Raw genomic sequence first — 21,598 nt, forward strand, 5'->3', positions numbered from 1 at the left:
TGCTCTCGGCCTCGCTGAATCATATGCATGAGATCACAGACCACAACTGTGTCCACCACTAAACATGAAGATTATCAGAATGGCATTTTATTACATTGCCTTTCTAGTCTGGTATAGCTTTATAGGATCATTTGAAAAATATTTTGATAATTTCAAACCTGTAAATGGTGAGAGTAAGGGCAGTTTGTGAACTCTCAAGAAGGCTGTTTAATTATGTGTGTCCTGTAATGAAGACTCTAGGTGGCTAAAATTAGAATTGGCAAAAGTTGTGGATATTCATTAGCTCTGTGCATGCCAAAAATCAGCTCATTTAAAAAAGAAATTGTAGCTAACCAATCCTTAATAGATGAGGTAGAGGGACTGCCTCTTTATTTATATATATTTTATATACAATATACACACATTATATACACTATACATATATGTACACACACATGTACATATCAGCTTGCTATATGTTCTGCAAGGGTTCATTTAAGACTGCAGGAATAGACAAGGGCTTCTTGGGCCACTGCACACAATCCCTGCTACTGCCTGCATCACCACATCAAGTTACTCACACAAATACATTGACTTCTACCTTAAACACAGTTGCAGTATTTTAATCCCTTACTCTTCTAGGAAGAAGAATGCAGAAACTTTTTCCTCTAATACTTAGGAACAATCTCCAAACCAACAGCCTAAACATATTTGTAACTCGTGCTGCCCTACCTTTTTTTTTTTAGCTTAAGTAGTCCTTTTTACTTGCCCCCAGATGTGCTCACAGACATTGATCATATTCTCCCTCAAGCTCCTTCTTGCACAAGCAAATAATCTGTGTTGCTTTAGCCGTGTATCTTAGGTCAGCAATTCAATGGCATTTGGAAAGACCAAGCGCTCTGCCACAGCTGACCTAAGCCCTGCAGCAGGTTTGCACAGCAGACACCAATGGCGTGCTGAACTGCGCCATAAGAATCTTGCACAGATATTATACCCATTCATGGACTATGAAAATATGCATTTCTTACAAAAACAGCATGCAGGCTTCACTCGTGTCGCTGCTGAGTGCATGCACTCTGATCAGATGCACCAAAGATGAAGAGTGAACCACCACCACGCACGGCTCTGTCCAGGTCAGAGAAGAAAGCTTTTGTCTGCTCCCCTCTCCTGGAAGGTCACCGCCCTCTGACCGCAGAGGACTTCTGGCAAATTAAGACCCCCAGAACTTGACTCAAGTAGCTATATTTGTCCCATTCCCCCAGAAGCTGGTTTAGAGATCACTCATCTTTCCCACTCTTCATGGGGTTCTCTCTAAATAGAGAATATCCCAAAGTCACATAACGTATTAGATCCTCATACATTGCAAGCTGCCGGGTAAACCTCTCCACGCGTCTGGACAGGTGAAGCCACAGTCAGAATCCAAAACCTGCCACCAGGATCAAGAGGACAGAAGATTCTGAGGAAGCAGATTGTTATACTCAGTACAGATTTTGGACCAAATTTTACTGGGACTCCTCTGCTTCGTGCCAGGTCAGGGAGTAGCACTAGCAATAAATCTACTAAAATCAGCCAAATTAAGTTGCATTTGGGACTGTCACGCAAGAGAAGCCTATTAGTGAACGTTAGGTTTTATTGAATTATTTCTCCCCCTGCATCCATTTTAATGAAACATAGGGGCGGGTGAAGCAAACTACTAAAAAAAACTCAAGCAATTTCCCTGCAAGGCAGGTTTTCCTACGCTCAACAAGCTCTAAGCTCTATGCTTATCACGCTGAGCTTTAATTAACCAGGATGTTTTAGTCAAAAAAAATAAGCTATCATGCCATTAAAAGCCACGTTGATGTTCACTCCACGTTCATTTTCCTTCTTACTTTATATTCGATAGCAGCATATTAGACATGGAAACATGCATGCAATTCCCTCAAGCTTTCAGTTTTCTTCAGGAAGTTAAGGCTGTGATGAGTCACGAGAAGACAACTAGAACAAAACAGAGATGCTACATTTGAAAAAATGAGAAGAGTTTAACATTTGAATTTTTTGAAGCGAACAACTGTCACAATAAACAAGTTGGAAACAAGATTCCCCATTAAACTGCAGCTACATTTTGCCCTGCTGCACATCTGGATTCAGGTCACCCCAACCACTCTCCTGTTTGATCCTGGCTGATGCTGTTGACTCAAGAGCTCAAAGGCACCTCCAGCCACACCAAGTTTGACTGGCTTTTCTCTCACAGACAGAAGTTGCTCATGTTTTGTATTTCTCCTCTCCTTCCAGAACAGCCACTGCTGAGACCCACAGGATGAAACATTTGCAGACACCCTCCACAGCGCTCTGCAACCTGTGTGAGGTCCATCGTGTCAATGAGCAACCTTCCCCAGGTGCTCCAATACCAAAAAACCTGGTCCCTGAAGCTAAGATCCCCAAAGACAACAGGCAGTAACGGTGCGGGTGGCCACACTTCCCACAAACCAGGGCAGATACGAAACCGCTGCACACACGTGAGCTTACTGCAGACACACACCATAACGGCCCAAAACCGAAAACACGTTTTGCCAGACTTGGCTGAAGACAGGAGCAGCGAGCCCTCTCCCCGTGCCAAAGCCGAGGCCCTGGAAAGCTCTTCACGCAGGTGGGAGACAACCTCTCTCTAGAGAGAGACTGGGTGGGCATCTCAATTAGCGAGCCACTTACTCCTCAGGGGCATCTGCACTCTCGGGGAAGGGGCAGTGGGGAAGGGAAGAATTAAAAAAAAAAAAAGGCGGTAAACCTTACTAGGAACAGAGGACATAATAAGAGAGAAAAAGGTTTTGCTTCCTGGAAACCAACTGCAAAATAAAACCTCTAAAGCAGTACTAAAAAAAAGCGTGGACGTCATCACCAGCCTTCATGTGCAATTCAGCCATTCTGCACTGCTTTATTAATTTTCCATTAAACTCATTTCTACTAAAACCTATTATTCACTGCTAAGACCAAGCTACTACTCTACTACACCAACATTAACCTCCATAAAATAATTAAAGGATGGATTATCAGCATGAGACCTTATGTGTCACCTCTCTGGAACCTAATGTGTCTTTCAATGGCCCAGAATATAATGAGCTGTTCAAATATAGAAAGTTGAGTTACCGCTTTTCTCAGTTGTGACATTTATTCAGCCAGAAAGATCCAACTTCTCAACTGTATTACTTATAATTTACTTTTGACCCTGGTAGTTGAGAGTAATCTTTAAGGAAGCTATCCCTTTGAATCTCCTTTTAATATTAGCATTTAATTACTCTAACAAATTTCCAGATGTACAAATTATAATGGACTGTAAATCAGCTCCTGCCCTTTGAACCACAATGTCTCTTAGGAAGGCATTTTTTATCCTCCTTCATACTTAGACCAGCAAACATATCTATCAGCATTTGTTCTTGCTCCTCACAGCTTCTCTTTATTTTCAATTAATTGTTCTCGGGTCAGAAGTTTTTCCTGTTGCAGCACTCAGCCTCCCACCCGAACACCACGGCCCAGTTCTGACCTGCAGGCCTCTCACGTGGCACCACAATGATATTTTTCCTACACACACAGCAACTCATATGCGTGTCCAAGGAAATCCAAGAAACATATCAGAAAGTATATAACTTCTGCACATGGGGCACGGGCATCGTTCACAGGCGCGTGGTTTTGACCAGGCTATCTGTAAGGGCAGCAGCGGGAAGAATGGCTGCTCTTAGTCACGTGAGCCGGTGCCAAGCACTCCCACAAATGAAAAGAGATACGATTAAAGTGCATTATTAAAATGAAATGTTTTATGCAATAGTCAAGATGATGTGATAAGCCCAAAGATTTTTAAATGAAATCAATTCTAATTAATGCTATCTCATTTCATCAAGCTGGTCTTCCCCCCCTGCTTGCCCACTTACCGCAGAGCTGTCTCTCCCCTATTTTTGGACCCGCTCGTCCCCTCCCTGCCCAGGGGAGGGTGGTTTGCAGCTACCAACCTGGCTCCTGCCTCCTGCCCACCCTGGGGACACCAGGCAGGATTGTTCCGAGGTTCAAGGCTCACCAAAGCCTCGGCAGAGCTATGTCAGGTCCTGCCTCGATGCAGTGAGTAACGCCTGCTGCCCACCCGGTGATCGCTGCTGCCCTTCAGCAGCGCCAAGCATCAAGCACTGGGGTTTGCAGACGGGACATGCTATGGAATTGCAAGCTCTTACAATTATTGAAAAGGAGAATAATTTTCTCTCGTGGACCATAGTGGAGAGATCTTTCAAGGTCAGTTCTGCATCAGTGGCGTGGGTCAGAAGAAATACTGCGTAGCTGGAGCATTTCCCGCAGATACGCCTTGACTGGATTACAAGCAATTATCATAAAACCACTGCAGAGGCAGAACAAACGATCATAGCCCTTGGTTTAAGCTATGTCGAAAGTCTGCATTAACCTATAATACTTCTAAAATAAAGCACTTGGCGCTGCCTTAGCAAAATTATACAGCTCATTTCATAGAAGAAAATTCATGTCACAATGGATAAAAAATACAGATAGGGAAATGATTTAAAGGAAACACCTTGCTAATGACAAAAACATTTCCTTGACAAGTAGGGTTGTAAAGGAGCACTCTGAAGTAAAACTACATCCTTCATGAAGCATCAAATACGCTGGAAAATAAACCAAATCTTCCATGCTGACTTACCCTATTAAAATGATGTTCTAGAAAATTGTCAAAGGCATGCAAGTACGTGCACGTGTGACCGCACGGGCAGTTGGTCCGGTGTCCTGCGCAAAGGGACCGGGAGGTTCATCCCTGCCTCGAGTCCCCGGGAGCCGCCACGCTGCCCTGGGGTGCGCAGCGTTGGGACCCCACACAGCCGGAGGGCACAGCGCTCACCACCGCGGAGGAGGGGGGCACGGCTGCGGTTTCGCCACCCCGCTCTGAGAGAGTATTTTTTGTTAAAAGACTGTGCAGAACATTTGTTTTCTTAGAAACTGTATTTCTTTCACAGTCACTCATTTAAATGGATTCCACTGTGCGTGCTTTATGCCTCTCTTCATTCCAGCAGAGACTAAATTAAGCTTTGTAGTTTAGTGAGAAATCCCAGTGGCATAAGACTTCAATGCTATTTCCTGAATCCTGGGGAATTAAAGAAAGGGGCTGAGCAAGAGAAGAAACCACTCTTCTCTTTTATTGTTTTCTACAGCTTGATCCTGAAATGGCTGACTTTGAAAATAACCTTAGTGCCTGACTTTATGCATTATTCATATATACTAAAACATGTAAATAGTTTCTAAAGGTTAAAATAAAACTCCTTTTCTATACAGGTTACAATTATTTAATATTTTTGACATAGGAACTTACATCATTAATATTAAACAGCAGATAGGGGAAAAAGTGACCTAAAACGAGCGTGTACTTTTCTCCTCAGTACGGAACATCTACACATTGCTCAGAAAACTGGCAGACTACAAATGAGCATAAGGTTTTCCAAAAAAGAGGGAAGACTTCAGCATTTTAATTTTGCATAAAACTGTGTAGCTGTCAGTTTGCCATTGACTAAGTATGTAGCCTGTCAAAATGTCTATTTGCAATGATTTTCCTGGCATAGTAATAGCCTTAGGAGATCAAGTAGTAGTATTATTTCAGTTTTCAGGAATAATAATGACAATTTAGTCCCAGTTAGAAGATAAATTGTTTGCATTTGATTACTACAACAATAAATAGGATGCACCTGGAGTGTACCTAGTATACACTAGTCTGGACTAATTTAAGCCTGTGTCCTCCTATTGCAGAACTTGCATACAGCCACAGGAAAACCTGGAGATGCTGTAAAGTTTAAACAAAATACTTGTCTCAAGGAGCAGATCAGCTGATGGAGCAATCTTTTTTTTAATTATTATTGGGTCTTATTATGAAAGACCCACATATTTCAGGTCTTTTTCCCCTCCTCTCCTGGAAAACTCTTCTGGTGTAAGTAATCCCAGTCCAGTTAAGCCCATGGCCCCAGCACAGTGCAAGGAGGGGCAAGAGGACCAGGGGGATGCTCCCTGGCCTGTGCACCCATCAGTGCGTCCACACGCCCACAGGGGGCTCACGGCTCCGCAGACCCCCAGCACAGCAGCCCAGAGCCATGGCGTGCTGCCCCTGCGCGCCGGTCTGCCTTCCAGGGCCATTGGGAGCGGTGGTGCAGAGCGCAGTGACGCTGCACGACTGCTGTTGTCACACCGCTGGCGGGTATTCCGACATCGTGCTGATGGACGGCTTCTGCACGACAAGCAACGCGGCCAAGGGCACAGTCCCGATCACTTGAACTTCTACGTGTCGCTGGAGAGCGTTGGAAATTGTGCTCCAGCAGCGGTGGCTGGAGGCACAGGAACCACGTTAGCATCCCCACTCTTCGCAGCAAGCATCGTAACCGACAGAGCAGCAACAGACATTATTTATTTGAAACAGATTATGCTACAAGCAGAGAGAGATGTGTAAAGCACAAACATTTCCTGTAGATGAAGAACCTTTGCCAAAAAAGGGACAGTCTTATTATTCGCTCACTTCAACGGCTGTTGGATCATGCCAACTTCCCTGGTTTGCGAGGAGTCTGAAAAGCTAGGACCTGATTCTCTGTCTGCTCATGCTTGTGTAAATCAGAATAACTGCAGGAGAAGTCAGCTGAGTAACCTGACTAAAGAGAGCAAGAGAAGAGGTCTCATCTTTTGACAGGCCCTCTCAAACAAGTATGTCATGTCATCATCCTTTTGAGGCCATCGTGCTCTTGAGACTAGCAGAGAGCAAGCAAGCTCTCTCTGCAGAGCACCAACGAGCTCAGCCGAACCACGGGAGACCCACTCTGCTTTCTGGAGACCATACAAAGTTCGGCGAGTTTTACATTGGGGAACAATAACTGGTACAGTGATAACTCGCATCATATTTTGAATCAACCCAGGGCATTACATATATTATTCCTGAAAAAAAAAAAAAAGGATTGTAGACAGAACTATACATTACTTGTTTTATAGCACATTTGCTATCGCGAAGGTCAACCTGGTACAAATTAGAAAAAACTCTTTCCTATTCAAAGTACTGGGAAAGTTAACTTTAAAGGATGAAATTCTCTTTCAAACCAAATGGCAGCACCAGCCCTTTCATTTTCCAGTCCACTAAAGGTCAATTTTGAATGTTTAAATTGAGCTGTATTAGTTCAGAAGGCCAATAAAGGTCCGTTTGCAAGACTGAGTTTCTCCCATAACCTCAGGGTGCTCAGCACAAGAGATCCTCTCCCACAGCACCTCAGCTGCAAGAGAGATTTCAACAACAGCTCAAATCATCCATGTCTACTGCTTTAGGGAAGAGAAGGAGAAACGCCATCACAAGTGGAGTTTAGTCTGCACACTTCCAAATTTGCAAGTAAAACATTTCCTGAAAGGAAGGGGCAGGAGATGTACAAGGCAACTGCACATCTACTTTCCTTTCCCAGCCTCGACATTTAAGGGAGTGAGATGTAGAGGACCCACCTCACTGCCCTGCCTTTCCAGAGTAGCCTCTGTCTACTGCTTTTACCTTGAGGCTGCAAGAGCAAGTGTCTCCCGCGCTGCGGGATCTGAGCCCCAGCACTGCTCACAGCACCCTCCTGTATCACCGAGCCCATCACAGCACATCGGCTCCAACGGGTACGGTATTGGGCAGGTGTGCCGCATGCTCTCCTACGATGATCAGGACAGCCACCCTTAGCCTACATGGATTTACTTCACCCAGTGCAGCCCCTCTCCTTTCAGCCCTCACGGATCAGCCAGAGGCCCCAGCAGTAACTCACGCAGCAGAAACCACCTTGGAGCATCAGCAGCATGACATGCACAGGAGAAGGAGGGGGCTTCTATGAAGGTACTCACTTGTAATCGTTTCAGCTAGAAGACTTTACTGTGAGATTACATTAAAATTAAAATTAAGCATGACTAATTTTCAAGTTCCAGTATGAAATTTAATGGGCATTTTCTCACCCATTTTGTCTATGGCAACTTGGTTCTCACCTGGCTGTCTCCAACACGTGTACAAGAAAAGCATGCAAAGCACGCAAAAGAGACAGTAACAGCTTGCTATTAAACCTTCATGGTCTGCAAAGGAGAATATGTATAAAGGTGCTGAATGTGAGAGTCCACATTCCCTGCTATGCACATGCAAGCCAGGAGAAAGAGAGAGGAAGGAAGTTACAATGACAGGCTGCTCAACTTGCTGAGTCCCTAAAGACCCCGGCATGCACGTGGATGGAGCAATTCCCAATGATAAATAGTTATACAGTAGGGAAAAAGTCATCAAAATTTCATGGAAACTAAAACAAATTGCATTCTCAAATATGATTGTAACAAACCAACCAAAACAAGAAAACCACATCAGGGTAAATCAGTCCTCTTCATATCTCGAGGTACCAACGCAAAACTATTCTAAACGCAACATACCTCTGCAAATTCCATGCTTTTGGGGCAATGTCAAAGATACCGTTTCACCCAGCACCATCACGATTAAATTTCCTTACGGAAGGGTGAAACAGGCCTGAGCTTTAAGCCAGCATTCACGTCTCCTAATATTCATTCAGAAAGGAGAGCGACAAAAAGTTCTGCCTTTGACAACTCTTTACCAGCTGCGAACAGGATTAATCCTAATTGCCAGGGACAGAAATCCTGTTAGGCTATCCAGTCCAGCGGTGGGAGAGCGCTGAATACTCCCCCGGGCTTCTAAGTTATTATCCAGTGCTTTGTTTAGTCTGTCTTTGAGTTCTGTGTTGATGCCTATATAACTAGTACCTAGGCTCCTCTCAAGTTAATTACATGGCTAAGAAAGATCAATAAATTTCAGGGACTCTTCAGTTCTCCAATTCAGGTCACTTAGGCACACTAGGGGAGTGGTGAGGTACCAAATACTGGATGCCAACAAGAACATCCTGCGTCCTCTTCCTGCTCTGACAAAAATTGCTTGTGGAAAAAGGCCATGTTCAGTGTGCCAAATTAAGAAAACAGATTTGGAAAAAAAAAAATGCAACTGCCAAAGCAGCATTCATTGAAAAAGCTTTGTTTTAGTTCAGAGTACAGCAGCTTTACAATTTCAGTTTATGGTTGTTTGGTTTTTAAGCGATTGAAGGCAAAGCAACATCCTTTCTGGGCCTGTTTTCTTCCTCAGACTAATTACATTCATGCACACACAAATTGTCCTTTCATTTCTCATTTAAAGTAGCAGCAATATGAGAGAGTAAAGAGGATAAATAAATTGAAATCTCAAATTTCTTCTGGGAGAGGAAACAAAATCTTCTGCTCATAACTACAGTAGTGTTAAAATTATGTTCTGAGCTTTTTTTAAACATAGAGGTTTATTACAAACGCTTACACAACCTCTACTGACTCTCCATGTACAGTAGGCACAACAAAATTATTTTTAATGTACTTTCTGTATTATTTCACCAAGGACTGTTAATGATGTTTTATTGGCTATTGCTCTAAATATATGGCCAGTCATAATTAACACAGAAGATGCAAGCCATGCACTGATGTTCTCTGGAGTTGCATGAGAAATATTCTTGGTTTATAGGATAACCATAACCTGGCATCAGCCCACTTCTTTCAAGTTAGAAAAGCTAAAATGCTTCATTTTATCACACCCTGCGAGATATACGCCAAGTGTAAATATAGCCAAGTTGGAAATTGCTAAACCATTAGCATATATGCAAAATACCTTTAATCAGAACCATGCAGAGTGGAACTTCCAAAACAACTTGTTTCCACAGCATTTTAGGAAAACTGATATTGCTATTTGTACTCAACTAACTTCCAAAAACAAAAGTAGGTCTGCATCAACAGTGTCGAGAAATAAAAAGTTACACATTATCATAATATAAAATTCTGGTCAATCCCGCCAGTTTTATCTGTACTAGGAGAACAATAAAACTTAAAAAGAAGAGCAGAATGAAAAATTAGAATGGCTTTTATTTACCTCATCTAAGAATTAATTAAAATAAAGATTTGCTGTCAGTTTTCAGCATCAACAAACGAACACAACATTATTCTAATAACGGCTTACTACATTATTTTTCTGCTAGAATGCAATATTGATTGGAAATCCTTGGGATGGAACAAATTGAATATCTGAGCAAGTTTAACAACTGTTTATTTACAAATGCAGATGCTTCTTCTTTAATTTGAAATCAGTCCATAGGCAAGTTGTAGACGCTGCAAAGAGGGTCTGGCGCAACCACGGGTGCAAGCGGTTACACCTGCGACAAGTTAATGATGGGCAGTTCTGCACTGTGCAAAGGTGCAACTGGTCCGGCCTCTCCCAAAACCCGCCATCCGACCCTGTGTTGCGCCGGATGGTGTTTTAGTTGATCCTTCAACCCCGCAGAGTCACGTGTGCGGCCAAGCAGGGCTGTACCCACGGCACCGCCGCCCCGGCACGCTCCGTGCCAGGATGCCCCTCGGGGAGCTCCAGCCCCCCGCAGCACCCAGGCGGCCGAGCGCCGAGACCAAAACAGACCCGAACCTCGCTGTTTGCTCACAACACTGCCTCCAGCATCGTGTATTTAATGAGAGAGTCACAAACAACCTGCTACGCACAAATGCTGGTCCACCGAGAGCTGCCACGGTGCCAAGCAGGTATCAGAGGAGCACACAGAAATCATGGCAATATCCAGAGAGGAGCTGCCCTCCGTTTGTGGCTACCGAACCCTGCACCTTGGACTTAGACTTCCGGATTCTACAGCTACAACTTAATAGGTGCCGAGGTCTCTGGGCTATAACCTTTTGACTATCCTAATTCAATAAAACACTCTTCAACCAGCTTGCTGGGGGGAAATCACACCCATCAAGAGAAAAAATTCCATCTGCTTCTTAGTGTGCAACATGAAACATTTCAGTCCTGACCCTGGAGAACTGTCATTTGCCACAACAGCACAATTTGGTCTACATGTCCGTTTTCATCAGCATTACTAACAGCACAGTAGGGCTGTCTCCAGGTCTTAAAACAGGCAGTGCACATATTTAAATTAGAAACAATAGCACACACACGCTCTATGAATAATTTTCAATGTGTCAGCAACATGCAGAAAGCTCAGGAGGCGACTAAAGCCTCCAATAGTGCCCGTATTCAAATCATTCCTGCTTTCTTAGGTTTTAATTTCTGTATTATTTATGCCGATTTAAAATTTACTAATATTACTAAGCCTGATTGCAGACTTTTAAATTAAACAAGTACCTGCAAGACAGAAGGGGATGGAAATTAATAGAACAATACCACAAAATACCTAATTGCTTATTCTACTTGAGCTCCGCATAAAATACACATTTTGTTTCAAACACACCAGAACAATATTAAGACTGGGCTTGACCCAAAGCGCACAGAAAACCTCCCGATTTCAATCTAGCCATTAGCTCTGGACACCACAGCCCCACTCCGAACCGCGGCCCCTCTGCGCCACACGGGCAACGGGAGGAGGGTCTGCCGGGCCGGGCAGGACAGGCAGAGCGCCCCGGGAGAGGGGGGAGCACCGGCCGCCGTCTCGGCCTGCTGGCTCCCTCCACGCTATCAGGTCTCCTTTTGTAGAAGGTAACACGGCAAAGAGGAACTCTGAGGAAAGGTGCTGAGAAGAGGCAGTGGAAGGGCGCCACAGCATCCACTTTCAAGTCATGGCAGAAAAAACATTAACGTGATCACACCCGCAGAGTTTAAATTCCCTTTTGTATCTGCTATAGCCAGGTTTCCAACAGCAGGTCTGTTGTATTACTCAGTATTTGGTCTTGCAAGAAGTCAAGAAAAAAAGAGCAAGCAGGTTTTTAGTAGTAATTTGTCTCAATGCAGGATTTAAACCCTCAATTTATCTCTGTCGTTGCCAACATTTAGCTTAATCTGTTGCTCTGTCTCCTTCTTACTGCTAAGAATCCCAGAAGGATAAGGAACTGATATACATAAAGAACTGAATTCCAATTAATGCAGGCTCTTGCTAATTTTTCCAACACATAACTAAACTACTTTAACTCACTATTTTCTCATTGCTGAGCCTCTAGAGAAAATGCTTCTGCATACTTATTTTTTCTGCAAGTTGGTATTTATCACCCACCGTGGCTGTGTCAATGCCATGAAGGTTTGCAAGCAACGCCTCTATCTTCCACCTTCCCAGAAGTAAATATTTCAATTAAAATGAGAAGCAATTTAAATATTAGCATGAGGCTTCCAAACAGATTTAAATAATGCCCCAGCTGCACAGTGCCTTGGTTTTGCCGGGTTCATCATTTTAAAGGGGAACATACAATACTAACCAAACAAATGCATTTTGTGTTCTTTCAACACACCACCATCAACAGGGCTACTGCCAAAACACACACGAAAAGCACAGATTTTTCTGTGGAAGTGACATCTGTGGCACGTGTAAGCAGAGCCGTTGTGTTCGTTCTCACATGAAGACAGGACGAGCTGATAACACCAGAGCAGCTCCCAGGGAAGGGGCTGTGCCGGAGGGGACACTGGGGACCCAGCTCGAGGGACCCCTCTGCTTCCCCAGAGCCAGCAACACCGAGCTCATCGACACCGCGAGCAAGGACCGGTGTCCTCCCAAGCCAGTGGCTGTGCTCAACAGCCAAGAAATCATCTCATGCCAGGGGAGGAGAGGGAGGCTCACGCCCAGTGAAAACCGCCACGACCATGCTCAGCTGGGCACCGAACTCAAAATACAACTTTAAGCCTGTTTTCAACAGCAAAGTAAACAGAATAGAGCCCCGGCCTCAGGAAAGAAAACACATCAATTTATTTAATTAGGCCAAGCAGAGCTTTCTCATATTGCCCCATTGTCTCCCAAATTAAAAACAGCCTTGTGAATTTTTTTGTCACTGAACAGTGTTTTCTTTCTAAGAAGTCAGTCTAGAAATAACTGCTCTGCCATCTGACAGCCTTAAAGATAAGGGGCCCTTTGGTCTCCTTCGGCATCGGCACACGCCTTGCATTTCTCCTTTGTGCTACTAATTCAGTAATCCCCTGTATCTGCGCTCCATTCAGATTTCTTCCCTGCTGTTTTCCGCATAAAGTAGTGCTCTGTATCTTCCTAGTGTCTGTTTATTGACTAAAATAAAGAAAACAAAACTGTACAAAAAAGGCTATGCTTGTCCTCTTCAGCTTCAAAAATAATCATGTTTCTTTTTATTGTGAAACCATAATTCACCACATAGTTGTGAAAGCCACTTTACAGAAATTATATTTTTCCTCTGTGAAATCTTTATTTTTATACCTCTTAATTTTATGTCAACGTGAAAAGGGGTATGAATTAATTCTCCCCATCAGTTAGCAGTTTTAGGACAGTTTGGTATTTTCTTTCGGTCAGAACTGGGACCCAAACCTGTGCAGGAGGGGCTGTCACCACTGAGCTGCTGCCGCAGGTGGCTGCCAGAGCTGTACCTGGCGGTGCTGGTGGGGGAGAGTGGGGACTTTCTCTCCCGATAAAAATCTCATTAGTTTTCTCCTTCACTTTCCTGCTAAATATCAACAGAGAAGCTCATGGACTGTTCACAGTGTGTGAGTCACACACGTGTAAACTTTTGCAGATGCTTTTCATTACCAATGTGCCCATTATTCCCCCCCTGTACAATCTACTTAGACTTAGGGAATACCGCCAGGAGCCATCCTGTCAACACATGAATTAAATAACTTTTAACAAAAGCCATAAATGGTTTTTAAAAGTCATGAACATGTCTCCAGCAATCGATAAAGCAAGCTTGTTGTAACCATGGAAAGACTCCAAACACAGGGGATGATCAGGCACGTGCACTTTGAGCATCCTGTGGTCTGCAAATAGACTTTGGGAAGAAGCCAGAAAGCTTACAAAAGGATGACTCCATTAGTCCAAAGGTAACACAAAGGTGCCGTATACTCCGTATTCACCAAGGTATGGAAAGGGTGCAGCCAACAATCGTTAAAGGGTAAACGGGGCATTTCAGAAAACATTTGAAGAATGCTCCTGCGAAAAAGGTCTCCAGCTCAAGAGCTGCCCCGAGACGTTAATTGAACTAAACTAACCTAACAGCCATTCAGAGGCCACATTAAAGAAGCAACGACACAGCCTGACCTTCCCGGGACCAAAAATGGTCTCTTTGGTTTCCTCTGAACTTGACTTTAAACTAAAAGTCCATTGTTAGCTCACTTTCGGCTTCTACAGGCTTTTTGTTCTCCAGATTCTGCGTCTGGCAATTTTAAACTTTACTTGGCTTTCACCTTACATCTTAGGGCACTTTTCAAACTGAATCCTATCAGCAGCTTCTGCAAAGGAACAGTTTGATGCAGAAGTTGAAAGACTGCAGAACCAGGGCTGCGGTCAACAGTCAAGGGGGACAAAACCTTCCCCGGGATGCTACGCTTTCAAAGGACGCCACGCAGGCTGGGATCACTGGGGTCGCTGGCTCCAACCTGCCCCCCCCAGCTTGTGAACATCTGCCCAGCAGCAAGATGCTGCAGGACGAGACCAGAAGCAACCAGAGGTGCTGGGATTCTGCAAAGCAGGAAAAAGCCCGGCACAGCACAGCTGGGATGTGCCAAGCTGGCAGGGGTTTAGAAAGCCAGCCCCTTAACTTCACAATCAGTGAAATAAGGGCAGTCTTTTCAACTACAAAATAAGGTTTTACAAATAGCCCTGACGTCTCTGTGGACGCTGGATGCTGCCCATGCGGTCCCTGGGACTGTGGGGGCCATCACTGCTCCCTTCTTCCCATTTCTGCCCTCTTCCCAGCAGCGCCCTGGGAGCTCGGATCTCACCAGGCGAGAACCCATGGCAGGCACCACACAGGACAGATGACGAGGGGTAACAGAGAGGGGCCACTGCCCCTCATTGCCTTCGAGGACGCCAGTCCCCAGGGCTCTGGTCCCTGCACAGAGCAGAGGACTGACTGCTGCTCCCAACGCGGGGTCCAGGGCACAGGGCCACCGTGGCAGCTCTCGGGCTGCCCACCCTCACCCGCTGCAGCTCTGCCTGCAGCTCTCCTTCAGGAAACGCATGCCAAATTGCCGGTGACAAGCAGGAAGGCCCACCACCATTGTCAAAGATCAGCAACCTTTGGAGCAGAAGTGCTCAGCAAGCATTTCACTCCCAGCCCCAATCGGGCAGGAACAGAGGAGAGTGGTGGAGGGGAATCCCATCCCGTGCAACCCCAGTCATTGCTTTGGCAGCACTTTGCTGTCACTGCAAGGAGAGCTGGTGTCTCTGTGACACACAGGGCATCCCTGAAGGAGCAGACAGCATTAGGGCTTCATCAAAAGTCTCTGCAGGCCAAAAAAGATTATTTTTTTTTTTACATCTGTCTCTAAGCATGAATCTCACAAACCAAAGTACAGTATCACCTACTAGGGGAGCAAATTACACAGCAACTTTCTTAACCTTCAGAATGGGACTGTTTGGTTTGGGGTTCCATCCTCTTGTAGTTTTACTTTCTGGGCTTTGTAGCAAAAGGAAGTGAAAGGGAAGGAGGGAGGAAGCCGCGATGATGCGTCTGAGAACATCTCCTTAGAAAGCAGTAGTCCCCCTCATCGTGCAGGGAGGTCTGTTATCCACACACATTCCTACTCACCACTAAAGGTGCTATTAAAGACAAAACTACATTTGTTCTGGCAAAGATTAGGCACGTTAAAAGATAAAACTTACTCCATTTCTGTTGGGAGGATGAGTAAGTCTGTACCATAGAGCCCTCAAAGACCCATTTTCCCAGAAACTCCTCCTGCCATCCAGGCTATTAAATCCAAACCCCAAAAGGGACAGCAGAGCAACTTGTCAATCTGGGACAAGACTGAAAAAATGGGTATTTAAATTATCAGCAAATGGTGCTCAAATAAACCAGATTTTAAAGAAAAAGCATGCCAGTAAATTTGGAGAGCTTTTGTTGCTTTCAAGACCAGATGAAAAGCATCTCATTCTCTGCTCTCACCCTCACTGAATTCACCTGAGTTTTGCCATAAAGTTATATGGCTCAGGAGTCACTCATCCTGCTGTTCTAGTGCAGTCAAGGACCATTTCTTGAGCTGGTAAAAGTTAGCGTCATTCTGTCGACTTCAAACAGATTTTTTTTGGTTTATCAACTGCTGAGGATCATCTCCTTCAGCCATTTCAGGGTAATAAAAAGGTTGTTTAAAAAACCCATTACGACTGATAAACAGTCCATGCAAGAAAACATTAAAAAAAGATTTCTAAGTGCAAGTTGTAAGTCGGAAGAGATATCTCAGTGATATTTTTATATTGCTCTCTGTGCAATAAAACAGACAAGGGAGTCATGAAGTGACTTGGTTTTGCATACACAAAAGGGCAAATAGAGGGGAAAGTGCTGCACTTACGTAGCATAGATTTCATGATAATGAGATTAGCAAGAGGAACACAGTATCACAGTCATTATAGTCACTACCTCTTCCAGGTAGTGAAAGAGTACCTCTTCCAGTCAAACAGAAGGAAGTGGAGGACCTCCATTTGAGGCTCTATGTGAAACAGAAATGAGAATTAAAAAGGCTGTGTTAAATTATTATATATGCCAGATGTCATATGTAATAATATTATGGAGGAACACAAACCAAATGTTCATGGAAATGACATGTGTTCATGTACTTTGCCCAATATCCCATCCCAATCCCCCCAAGCAGTTAGACCCAAATGCCAGTCACTGATGAGAGGGAGAGATGGTCATTTTCATTTTGCAAGGATTACGCATTGGCAACGGGCAAGGTTCAAAGACACCGTTTTCCTTCAGCTTTGGAAAAATACCCAGAGCAGTAATATTAGACTATTTTTTCTGCTTGTGGCAGGCATGCCATAGGTTTCATATTTTTAAATTGCAAGGGCTTTGCACTATCCAATACCTGAGTTACTGCAAAACAAATAGTCTGCGTCCTGTGAGCGGAGTTTTGCTCAATTCAAAAGCCCCCATGCTTCTATTAAGGTTCTCCATGGGTACCTCAAGGGATCATACAGGATCAGCCCACCTTGTTCCTCTGCTGTGGATTAACACAGTCCTGATTTTCTGCCAGCAGACCTGGGCTGGGTTTGTCTGTCTGGACCACGACATCTACAGCACCGTCACCCACCTTTCAGCCTCAGCAGCTCCACACCCTTTGCGGTCAGTCAAAAGCAATGGGCACCATCACTGTGCGATTCCTTTGATGCATGTTACACATCTACTTTAGGATCGCACCTGTGCTTCTCCAGACTCTGTATTTTGAAGTGACTGTTTTTCAGAGTAAATATTTGCTGTTCCCATTCAGTTTATAAATTTGTTGGTATAAAACTCCCTGAACCACCCGCCCCTTCTGGCCTGCAGTGAGAAGTCACCAAGTCAAAAACCACCAGCAGTGACAGAAGAACACTGCTGAAAACAATCCACTTTGTCCTTTTATGAATATGTTGTCATACAATGTGGTCCTCACAAGTGCTTAGCATTCAGTCTCATAAATGCCAGTTCTCCCCAAGATGGAGGGCACGTCCACACCACAGAATGCAGCTCTGTGCTACAGACACCAGCGTCTTTGGCACCAGCTGATCAGGAGATGCTGTCCTGTCAGCCTCACGTTTGAGCAGCATTGTCAAAAGGCTGGCAAATACAGAGATGCAGTTTTGCATGGAAAAGCCTCAAATGATAAAACTAAGGTCTATTGATATCCACAGACTTCTATCTCTGTTGGGATTAATAGCATAATGACTGCCAAAACAACTCCCAGACTAAGGAAGAAGAATTTGTAACCCCCTTGTTTTAATATTCAGCACAGACTAGGTCACCCTCATACTGGTACTTTGGCCAGTCACGGGATGGGATTGAGAAGGCGTTGGCACCTGAACCAATGAGGCAGCTGAGCGTCATCAGCTTAACAGAGATGAGTTGGGCTTTCACAAGCAAGAAAAGCCTTACCAAACCCCACCAAAGGAAGCGCACAAATACTGCAATGCTTTGGGCTGAGTGTGAGCCCAGAGGATCCGCGTGACGGAGGCAGGAGAGGAACCACCTACCGAGAAGCCCCGTGGAGCCGTGGGTGTCCCCACCCTGCCGACCGCTCAGGCTGGCCAGGGCGACCCCAGCACACGCAGACTCAACGGCGTCAGGACGATCGCCGTCCTCAGCCACGCCACGAGCTCCGCTGCACTCGGCCGAATGCAACGTTCAAGACCAAATTCCCAGTTAACCTACATCAGATTGGTAGAAGCACATTGTTTTCGGGGAACCTCCTTGAACAGATGGTTCCAGAGAGGCCAAGAACATCCTCACTCAGCCACAAACCTGCTTTGGCCAGACAGGGCCGCCGGCCCCGCCGCCTCCGGCCGGCCCCACTCCTGCTGCCACCGAGCACTCCACGCCACCCCCGTGGCCGCCGCACACCGTGCCGCCGCCGTGGCCGCAGCCCCCCGGCCCTGCGGCTGCTCCCGCACACCGCTTTCGGCACCGCCACAGCCGATGGCGGACACCCACACTGACCGCCCCGGGGCCGCCCCTCCTCCGTCAGCCCCCGCTCTGCCGGGGTGTGCCGCTTCAGACAGGACCCGGGCAGACCGAGCACCACCTGGGCAAGCCAGAGCGCAGGAGATACACGCTGAAGAGAATCAAGTGCCCGCGTTTGTACTTACTTCCGTCTGCTAAAGCTGAAATTAGCTGGCAGTTGATGTCAGCGGCTGAGGAGGCCTGGGTGGGAGATGTGAAGGCGGCGGAACCGGCCCCGGCCCCCATTCGCCGAGGCGAGCGGCGCCGGCGCCGGGCGGGCCCGCGGCGGAGTGCCGCAGACGGGACGCGAACCCGCCAGCTCGGGGTGCGGAAGGACCCGCCGTGAGCCGACGCCTGAGGCGCGAGGGGCTGAGGCGCGGGGGGCGGGGCCGGGCCGGGCCGGGCCGGTGTGGGGGAGCCCGGGGGCGGCGTGGCGGGGCCGGGCCCGGCGGGGCCCTGTCCTGTGCGGCCGTTTCGGGTGGGCAGCGATGGAGTTGCAGTAAGAGGTCCGAGGGCGCTCGAGGGACACGGCCGGTTGAGGCATCGAGAGCACGCGTCGTGCCCGCGTCGTGCCCTCCTCGAGCCTCGCGGCGGCAGGGAGCCGCCAGGAGGGCCCCGCGGGCGATACCGGCCCCGAGCCTGGCGGCAGAACTTCGGGGCTTTTGGTGACAAGTCAGTCCACACAGCACCGGGCCCGCTGGTGACAGTGACAGACGGGGTGCGCCTTGCTCTGAGGGGGAGAAGGCTCTTTGCGCGGGAGGCAGCAGGGCTCACCGAAAGAGCTTTATACCAGATTTGAAGGAGGAAAGGGGTAAAACCCGGCTCACTGGAGACAAGCGTGGGGGCAGCGTGCCAGTGTTCGAGGGACTGTGCTAGTGAGGTCCTTCAGGCTGCTCCATCATGTGCTGAGGGCACCTGAATGCGTTTGAAATCTCTTTACATGAACGCATGCAGCATGGTGAAACCCAGGCCCAGGCTGCCCAGGGAGGTGGAGATGCCCCATCCCTGGAAACGTTCCAGGTGAGGTTGGACGGGGCTCTGAGCGACCTGGTCTGGTTGGAGATGTCCACGCTCATGGCAGGGGGTTGGACTAGATGGCCTTTAACTGTCCCTTCCAGCCCAAACTACTCTACGAGGAATAAACAAGAGGAACAAGAAGCATTGGCCCAGTGCTGGAGCTACAATATCACTGGCATAACCAAACCTGCTGGCGTCACCAAAATTGGGAATAAAACTCCATAACACTTGATACATATTAAAGAGCAGGCATGACTTTATTCAGTGTGGGGACATGGAGGATCTCTCTACCTAACATGTCCAACTTGTGTCACAGCCAGTGTGGCTTATATTGTTTCATACATAAACATTGAATTTCCCACAATAGCAATATATATTCATTCTAGTTCCTGGAAATTATTATCATATTTACATATTCATTATGCATGCACTTATGTTCTCTTAAAGGCAATGGGGTCTCTGGTGGTCCTTCGTGGTCGCACAAGGGTGAACTTTGGGTGAGCTCTGGGTTCCTCCATATATGATCTTGTCTTGGCTCATCATTGGTTTGGAGTAGTTTCAAGTTCCTTATCTTCTAGTGCTAACTGTTTTCAACTGGTTCCTTTGTTCTTGTAAGAAGTATCTGTTCCTTCATTGTTTCTCTTACTTAATGCCTGAGGTTACAACATCTTTCAAAATGTGCCGTGATGGACGGTTTACAGGCTCTTCAGGAGGGACAGGCAGGTGGGGGGCACTGGACGCACAGGAGGGAGGGATTGTGGGGCGCTTGCAGTTGGTGACACCACAGTTGAGGGGACTCTGTGATCCTTATAGGGGTCCCTTCCTACTCGGGCTATTCTGTGATTCTATGATATGTGTATGTATGTATGTGTATATAGATACATACATACACTGAAATAAGATGAAGATTACAGTATTGAATGACAACCCCAAATGAAGGCAGATTTGTTCTTTGGTGCCACTGAAGAGAGATTTTTATCTCGCGGTGTGCTGGCTATGAAGCAGAAAGCTAGCATTAAATAAGCTCTATAAACTGAAAGATACAGAAAATTGTTGGGCAATTACTTAAATTCAGAGGCTTTGCATTTTGCCTTGCGGCCCATTCTTCCAGCCACATGAGGTCTTCCCAGAAATAAGATCCATCTTTTAAAATGAAAACAAACCTTTTTTTCTTAAACTGTTCTCAGAAACCTTCCAAATGAAACCCAGCGATATCTAGTACTGCAGACTGACAAAGCCTGCAGAGCCTAAAAACAATAATTCCCAGAGAAACAAACCACTTCTATTAATCAGAAGAGCATGTTTACTTCGCAGTGCAATTATGACAATTTAGATGTTGGTATTAGCTGTTTTGCCTATGCATTTGTCATCAATATAACAGATTCAAATACATTGATAAAACTCTGTTAGAGTTATAAGTAAAAGGAGCATCCCTTTTGTGCCACCTCCTCCTCTTCCCTTCCCACAAAGATTTCTGCTTTCCCAGTCACAAGGGCATGAGCAAGCAGAGCCTGGAAACTGAGGCACCACTCTAAGATCATTTAATTGCTTTTACACCATTGTGATTTACACAGAGCAGCTCCTTTTCCCAGTTTGGGAGTGCAAGGCAGCAGAGGAGAGCAACGGGACAGCACTCAGTGGTACTGCTGGAGTTACTGACACACCCTGGTTAAAAAAAAAATAAATAAAAATTAAGCTTGCATTGGCAGTGTTAGAAAAAAACAGGTTGAGGTGCAAGGTACTGCCAGCTCCTGCTGTGGAGCAGGTCTCCAACAGTCCACAGGAGCCATAACGTCCCTGCTTCCCTGTGGGCTATGCCAGCTCCAGGTTATTGGTTCATATTTAACCGTTCAGTTTTTGCTTAACATACCGGTATATAATCCCATACAGCTGTTACAAGCATGTAATTAGAATGGTGAAGGCTAAAGACGCCACATTTGCCCTAACGACCAAGGCTTGCTTTTGACTACTCTGCTTCTCCTGCAGAGCTGATTCACTGCCGGAGACTCAGCAATCAGCTCCCGGTTCCTCCAATACAGCGTTCCTGCCCAGGGAACGGTCCCTTCAAATCACTGCAGACAGATTTTGCTGAGGCATTAGTATCTAAAGAACCAATCTTTATATATTGAACCAATAAAAACTCACATCTTAAACCAAAAGCACCATG

This window comes from Vanellus vanellus (assembly GCF_965231255.1).
Source record: "Vanellus vanellus genome assembly, chromosome: 19".
Taxonomy (NCBI): Eukaryota; Metazoa; Chordata; class Aves; order Charadriiformes; family Charadriidae; genus Vanellus; species Vanellus vanellus.